Here is an 8,904-nt window from a genome sequence, read left to right as displayed (position 1 = left end):
CTCTGAAATCAGTATCATTCGGTTCATACCTTCGTCCTACCGGCAGCTGGAAGCATAGGATATGCGATTCATGGCCATATTTATCTCGAGATTCTTCGTCCAAGTCTCGTTCGTCTCGTCATTTTCCTTCGACGCTTTGATATAACTGCTTTGACGAAGGGAAAAGCTAGAAATAGCTTTATAACAAGCAAACAACAAAAAACACCAATGACCAATAAACAATAGTATCTGATTCAGTGCAGTTCTCAAATTGAAGGTGGCGCACGCGGCGAAGATCAACAAGCCTTGTTATTGGCCAGAATAGGTCACGTGACTTAAGTCCTCTACTGTAAGTGGCAGGAAGAGTCACGTGACCACGACTCTTCTCCGCATGGTTGCAACTTGCAAATTTAGCCTAGATTTATGTGATGGATTTGGCATGTCATAAATTAGCATAATTATATTTGTCGTTTAAATTAATTTATGGTGAATTTGATATTATCATAATATTCCTCGTCAGTATATTTGGTAGTGGGCTATTTAACCTTAAAGCGTTCTTGACAGGGAACTATTTAAAAAAAAAGTCCAAATCAAATCACTCCGAAAATTACAAGACTAATTATGGTGTTCAAACGAACCACCGTTCCTGAAAATATTAATCTCAGCACTAGAAGAATGAAGACTAATATGGTTTATTCCAATGGGTTAAGGCTAAAAGAAGTCCCAGAATCGTTTGGCATGTCCTCGATAAAGCATTCACCAAATTCTGGAATGCACATAAATGAAAGAAGTATATAGTTATAATGCATGTCTTCATGTTGTAAAGCAATGACTTAGTTTGGTTTCCGTCTGTTTCTGTTGACCGTAACCATTGCGTGGTGCTACTTAAATAAATAGACTAAGCCAGTGAACCACGTTTTATTTATAATTTTTTTGAGTGCTCTGGAATGATAGATAATTACTCTCTCTCTCTCTCTCTCTCTCTCTCTCTCTCTCTCTCTATTATATATATATATATATATATATATATATATATATATATATATATGGTATGTGTGTGTGTGTGTGTGTGTGTGTGTGCGCGCGCGTAAAAGATCGTTGAAGTAAGCACATAATGGACCTCTAGACAGGAAAGCTGGACAAGGCGAGTTTATTGATCCATTCAGAGCAGACAAACCGTTCGTGTACATTCCACTGGTGAATGCTTTGCTGCTGGAAGAGAAATTGGTAAGCATGCCGCAGCTGAAGAGGAATTCGGTGCATATTCTATCGAGTAGAACCTGACTAAATGTTTTGGACCTGGAAAAGAAATCAATGAATGTCAGGAGATACTTCTTGTGGAGCATTCTGGGTCTTGTTGTATAGGCCTAGGCCATTAGGCCTAAGTCATAGGTACACCTTACAACAATTTGAGTGAGGGCATTCATTAAGTCAGAAATGAATCCGAACCTTAGATAAGTCTGATAATTGAGTAGGTATATAAATAATACAGTTCTTACAAAAGTGCAAATCTGGTTTATTAAAATGAAAAACGTCACAATATAATGGCTGCTGTATAGGCTACTGAAGATTCTTTAAGTTTACCAGAATCTACAATATCCTATAATACTTTTTATCCGTACGTACAAAAGTTCTCTTATGATAAATGTGATATTATTGACAATAATACCATTATCACAGCATCATAAATCAGAAACACGATGAAGTCATTCTTTAACTTTACAGCAAATGAGAGACATGACAGAAAAGTAACCCACAACTTTCTTTTCATTGAGAGACATGACAAAATTGCAATCTTAATTCAAATCAGTGGTGCTAGTCTCAATAAACGAAAATCGGGTAGAATTGAAGTCTTGTAAACAACAACAATAATAATTATAACAAAATAATATTAATAATAATAACAAAAATAATTCAGTTTTTGTCTGGAATAGTTGGGTCGAGGATCACCATGTCACCGTGAAGTCAAGGATTTCTTTAGGATTCCGCCTGAGAAGGTAGCCGTCGACTCAGAGGCCTTGCAAAGGTAGACGGCTAGACGCAGTCAGTAGAACCTCTCAGACGGCAAAGATGAACACTGACGCCTCACAGAGGTAGAGGTAGAGGTAGTGGTCTTAGCTATCAGTGATCATCTTCAGAGACTCACAGAGGGGGTAGTACTAGTCCCTGGATCTTCAGAGGATTCACATATGAAACCAACTTCTTTCGTCTTCCGACCTGGCGACAGCGGGTGTCCTTCCGAGGAGGCAGCCTGCCCTTCGTAGGGCTCTCTTAGAAAAGGTGGCCTGCCCCTGAAGAGGACCATTGGCCAAGTCTTCAGGGGCAGGCCAGCTCAACGGATGAAACCCAAGGAAGTTCCAAAGTGACGGCCTGGAAGGACCCAGCTCTGTGGGTGGAAGAAAGACGGTATTTAGATTTAATTCCGCATCTATACTCAGTTTTTTTCCATCTGTCCATCCACCTGTGGTGTTTTCGCATGGTAACACTGCGTCCCGGGCTTTAAATAGTTACGCTATGTGTAAGTTTTAGTTAAATAAAAGGATATCTGGGTGTACATTTGTAAAGGAAAAGTGTTTTAATAATTTACTGCATGCGAATTACACCGTTAATATTCGAAATAGGATATTATTTAAAGCCCAGGACGCAGTGTTACCATGCGCAAACACCACAGACGGATGGACAGATGGAAAAAAAATGGATATAGTTATTTTTCTATTTACCTTTCTATCTATTGATATCTGTCTTGCCTTGGAAAACCTCCAGTTATATAGTTAGTTTTTTTTTCAATGAAATATGTGTACTCTGTCAGTCCGTTCATTAATTTTTTTTTAGTAATCCTGCTAACCCACCGCGGAAATACGCCTAAAATATAATAATGAAACAAGAAAAGAAAGAAAAGTAGTCGCTACTTACCCAAAAGACGCCTCCATGGTCGTATGAACGAACCGAGAGAAGTCAAGAGGCAGTGTCCAACTTGGCTTCCTCGACATGTAAACTTATACTCGGCTAGACCGATGGAGTGAGTTGCCAGATATCACTTTGTGTTCACTAAGTTGTACTTACCTCCCGTTTGACGAAAGATTACAAGTAGTTATATCTGTAATCAAAACAGGTTTTTTCTTGAAGAAAATCATTTGTTCAGTGTAAATTAGAATTGTATATTCGAAATGGGAGCCAAAAATAGCGTCATTATTCGTACGGTCATGTGATGCCGTATGTTGCGCCACGTTGCTGAGACAGAAACGTTCGCTTATCGAAAAGTGGTGCAATTTCTCTCTCTCTCTCTCTCTCTCTCTCTCTCTCTCTCTCTCTCAAGTTGGGCCATGTAGGAAGAAACTGGTGCTATTTCTTCATATGACAACAATAATTTAATGTTATTAAGATTTATACTATCAATTTAAATAAGGACCTCAACAAAAAAGAGGGGGAAGGAGACAGGGAATTATTCCAAAGCTTATAATATAGAAGTGGGAATTATTAACACAGCTGAGCCTAAAGTATGACAGTATACAGCGTTTCATATATTTCACCGTAGCATTTTAGAATATATATGTATATCTATAGTGTGTGTGTGTGTGAGACAGACACTTGACAGAGGCACTTAAGTCATAGTTACACCATTTTATCAACTGCTGCGATAGAGAGATTGATGCAATGTGTTGCAATACAGATATATACACACACACACACACATATATATATATATATATATATATATATATATATATATATATATATATATATATAAGTAATCTATATTTCTTGCACATACCCTCAGGCTTTTTTCTAAATACGAGGGTTAAAGTGCTACTTTCACTTTTATATGTCAAAAAAACCATTGTCTGCCGGTGTGTTGGACATTTACAAATATATCTTGGAAATTGAAGACTTTGCAGAAAAAAAAGTATGAGAAAAATTTTATTATTATAATGGCAAAAATGAAAGGTTATCTATGTGAGTTCAAAACACACACACACTCCACACACACACACACCACACACATATATATATATATATATATATATATATATATATATATATATATATATATATATATATATAAGTCATATCACATTTCCGTGATTCATATACATATATCGAGCTACAATGTCCTTTAATATCTAATTCGCTCTACCTCGGAATTAATATATTTTCATATATGCTTAACCGAAGGGGAATTTTTTCTCGATAATAGACTTGCCTGGACTAGGGCGCGAACCCATGGATCCTTTCAAATCCCAGGAACGTCAGTGAAAGCTTTTAACCTACTACACCACCGGCGGTGGTGTAGTAGGTAAAGCTTCACTGACGTTCCTGGATTTGAAAGGATATATGGGTTCGCGCCCTGGTCCAGGCAAGTCTATTATCAAGAAAAAAAAAAAAAATTCTCCTTCGGTTAAGCATATAAAAATATATTAATTCCGAGGTAGAGTGAATTAGATATTAAAGGACATTGTGGCTCGATATATATATATATATATATTATATATATACTATATATATATATATATATATATATAAAGAAAAAAAAAAAAAAACATATATATATAATATATATATATTAATAAATTCAAATATATAATCAGTGTAGATACATGTGTGTGTTTTTTTTCTTTGATTGCCTGTCTTGGCAAAATTTTCTTTCAGGCAATCTCAGTCTGTGATAAGTGGCAATGCACACGGGACCACTAGTACTAGACAAATACGAATTTTCGGTCCTTCGAATTCTTATATGTATATATATATATATATATATATATATATATATATATATATATATATATATATGTATATATATATATGTATATATATTTAACAACAAAATCGCTGCTCCGCTACGTCCAGCCAATAACTTAGACCGTGGCATGAGTCATACTGATCATGAGTCAGTCAGTGGCTCATTTCTTTGATTTGAATACAAAGAAGTATAATGGCTTAGTTAGCATAGACGATAGGATTGCACAAGGTACCATGAGATTCCGTCTCTCTCTTCCACCATCTTTAAACTCACAAACCTATCAACCTGTATTTTCATTCTACATGTATATAGGATGTTTATTCTTATATATAATCAGGGATTAATCGTGACCTACCGCATTCACAATTGATCCCTGATCCTCTTTTTCTGCCGAGAGCGACTAGATTCGCTGATTAGCAGAAGCACCGATATGGAATAAATGTTTTGCCTCCCTGTGGAACTTCTCAGTTCCAGAAGTCCTTGTTCCTCCTCCTCCTCAAACCGTTGAGGGACTGAGGAACAGACTCCCTACTGAGGATGATGAGCGCCTCAGTGGCGTGGTTGGTATGGTGTTGGCGTCCCTCCTCGTTGGCCGCGAGTTCGATTCTTGGCCATTCCATAGAGGAGTGAGAGATGTGCATTTCTGGTGATAGAAGTTCACTATCGACGTGGTTCGGAAGTCACGTAAAGCCGTTGGTCCCGTTGCTGAATAGCCACTGGTTCCATGCAACGTAAAAAAACCATACAAACAAAAAAACCGACTGAGGATCTCGTGCAATTGCAACAAATTTCAGGGGAAGATGCAATGCATTACTGCTCTAATACGAATATCCTTGGATTTCAATAGTTTACTTATATTTTTTTCTATCTATTTATGAATTCGTTCATTTATTTTTTCTTTTCTAATAAGTGGGATCTCCTCTTTTTGTATTTCACATTACATTCTGTTACTCCTTTCGAATGAACAACGCCTTAATAGTCTTTGGAAGCTTGAATTTCAAGTCAGTGGCCTCTGTGGTGGGAGTGTTCCATATGAATAGGGTTCATCTTCTGTATAATAATAATAATAATAATAATAATAATAATAATAATAATAATAATAACGTGACATTGATTGACAAAATCAAGAAGAAAGTGTTACTCACTGATGTCGCAATACCATGGGACACCAGAGTTGAAGAGAAAGAAAGGGAGAAAATGGATAAGTATCAAGACCTGAAAATAGAAATAAGAAGTATATGAGAAATGCCAGTGGAAATTGTACCCATAATCATTTGAACAATAAGCATGATTCCAAGATTCCTAAAAATTAATCTGGAAAAACTAGAGGCTGAAGTAGCTCCAGGACTAATGCAAAAGAGTGTGTCACTGGAAACAGTGCACATAGTAAGGAAAGTGATGGACTCCTAAGGAGGCAGGATGCAACCCGGAACCCCACACTGTAAATACCACCCAGTCGAATTGGAGGACTGTGATAAACAAAACAAAAATAAATAAAAAATTATAATAATAATAATTAATGTAAGTCTCAGTGACCACCATAGTATAAGGTCAACAGTGCACCGCATGCAGAACACTGTAGGCTCCACCAAAGGGCGTTTTCTAGCCTCTTACTCTACCTCCATTCCTTCTTCCTCTTTTCGTCCTTGCTGCCCAACCTCTCTAATTATTAAATCTTAGGGCAACTGTACGGTTTTCAAACAGTCCTACGTTTTGAAGGTTGTATTTTATTTCTTTTGTTTTCTGGATGTCTGTCTCTAACTGCCCAACCCTCACACTCCCTCTTCTCACTGTCTTAGTCTGGGTTGCCGAAAGTGCCCCAGTGTCAGATTTCCAAGGCATAGACTTGTCATACCCTAAGTTAGGTTAGGTTAGGTAGGGTTAGGTTAGGCTGAGTTAGATTAGGTTAAATCGAGGAAGTTAGGTTGGGTTAGGTTAAATCGAGGGCTTTAGGTTAGGTTAAGTTAGCTTGGGTTAGGTTAGGTTAGATCAAGTAGGTTAGGTTAGGTTAAATCAAGGAGCTAACCTATCCATAATTTGGGTGTTGGAAACGTAATGAGATTAATTTCAAGAAGATTCTATGGATTTGTTTATTTTTTAAGATATGGCGTCCCACTTTTCTTCAGGGAAGGTCCCAATACTCTGTTACAGTTCGGGAATAATATGTGCCACAGTGCTTGGCACGGCAGACTAAATTTCATGAAATCGAACCGTAATTACGGCTATCACCGCTTGCTATTTTGATATGACTCTACATTACAATCAGGACCTGGGACCAATAGCTCCTTGGTATCATATCCTAATTCTAAATGGCAGTTTCTTTGTGTATTTATATCACCTTTTTTTATGTGCTTTATTTTGAATCCCGTTTCAGTCTGTTTAGCCTTTCATTGAAAACAACTAGCATTTTAGGTTTCTTCCATCGTCGGTGCACCTCAATGAGTGCACTGTAGGCATTACTTAAGGTTCTTTGAAGTAGTATCCTTTCGGCCCCTAGCTACTGTCCCTTTCATCCTCATTTTTTACCTCAATTCATATCTCTCTTCCATCTTACCTTTCTTACCTAACCTGTTACTCCTTTCAAACCACCTAACTGTCAATTTCAGTTTCATCACGTAATGGTCTCATAGCTCCCAGCGTTTGGCCATTGGCCTAAATTCTATATTGTTCTATTTTTTTCTATTGTTTTAGGTCTCTTCAAACTCTTGGACAGAGTTATGTCATCAGCCAAGTTTATTTAACCCACTGGTTCCAAGCAGGACGTGTGGTTTTCGAGCTCGGCTGCCAATCCGGTGGTCCGAAGTTCGATTCTTGGCTCTGCCAACGCGGAATCAGAGGAATTTATTTCTGATGATAGAAATTTATTTCTCGATATAGTGTGGTTCGGATCCCACAATAAACTGTAGGTCCCGTTGCTAGGTGACCAATTGGTTCCTAGCCACGTAAAAATATCTAATCCTTCTGGGCAGCCCCAGGAGAGCTGTTAATCAGCTCAGTGGTCTGGTAAAACTAAGATATACTCAACTTTATTTAACTCACTTTAAATGCAGACTTGTATAAGTCTTAATATTAACTTTTATGAATTGGACCACCCCCAGATGGTCTCTTGTTTATCACTTTTTCATAATATGTATTTGAACAGAGATCTTTCACACTCACAATTGATCCCTGATCAGCCTCTTTGACCTGCCGAGAACAACCAGATTCGCTGAGCAGGAGAAGCACCAATATGCTGCAAAAGTTCACCGTTGTGGAACTTCTCCAAAGTTCCAGAGGTCCTTGTGTCCTCACACCACTGGACTGTGGAACAGCCTCCTTGAGGACGTCATGCAGCTGGGACTTTAGGAGTTCAAGTGTAGATGCAATGCATTAGTAATGCATTACTAATACTCTTCTCCTTGTATTTCATTAATTTACCTACATGTTTTCTATGAATTATTTCATTTATTTTTTTTTCTTTTCTATATTTTCCATTACCTTCTGTTGCTTCTGTTAAATGAAAACATTATTCTTTGAAAGCTTGAATTTCGAGTCAGTGGCCCCTTTAGTGGGCTTCTTCCATATGAACGGGGTTCATTTTCTGTTTAATAATAATAATAATAATAATAATAATAATAATAATAATAATAATAATAATAATAATGAGGGTGATGATGTCGCAATACCATGGGACATCAGGGTTGAAGAGAAAGAGAGGGAAAAAATGGATAAGTATCAAGACCTGAAAATAGAAATAAGAAGGATATGGGATATGCCAGTGGAAATCGTACCCATAATCATAGGAGCACTAGGCACGATCCCAAGATCCCTGAAAAGGAGTCTAGAAAAACTAGAGGCTGAAGTAGCTCCAGGACTCATGCAGAAGAGTGTGATCCTGGAAACGGAGCACATCGTAAGAAAAGTGATGGACTCCTAAGGAGGCAGGATGCAACCCGGAACCCCACACTGTAAATACCACCCAGTCGAATTGGAGGACTGTGACAGAGCAAAAAAATAATAATAATAACAAACAGCATTAGACGAATTCAGAACATCATAAAAGCAGGGTAACCCATCCACTAAAAGGCCCCTTCTTCCTAGAAGTCATTGTCCTATATTTCCAAAAACGACACCCCTGTGACCAGACGCATGGTCCCCCATCTTGTCTGATTTTAGTCAAAATTCATTTGCAACTCTTCGTGAAATAT

The 8,904-nt window shown here is 37.6% G+C and overlaps 1 long non-coding RNA gene across 1 annotated transcript; it reads right to left on the bottom strand.

Annotated features, from left to right (window-relative positions):
* Positions 1-1,479: 1,479 nt before the first annotated feature.
* LOC135208030 (uncharacterized) lies at positions 1,480-3,017 on the bottom strand. Its single transcript, XR_010313105.1, has 2 exons — positions 2,893-3,017; positions 1,480-2,365 (listed from the first exon to the last, which is right to left on the bottom strand). It is a non-coding gene; the product is annotated as an uncharacterized LOC135208030 (long non-coding RNA).
* Between the last annotated feature and the right edge of the window lie 5,887 nt (positions 3,018-8,904).

The sequence above is a fragment of the Macrobrachium nipponense genome, chromosome 34 (genome assembly GCF_015104395.2).
Source record: "Macrobrachium nipponense isolate FS-2020 chromosome 34, ASM1510439v2, whole genome shotgun sequence".
NCBI lineage: Eukaryota > Metazoa > Arthropoda > Malacostraca > Decapoda > Palaemonidae > Macrobrachium > Macrobrachium nipponense.
The sequence above is the reverse complement of the archived record's forward strand: the minus strand, read 5'-3'. Positions and strand labels throughout refer to the sequence as shown.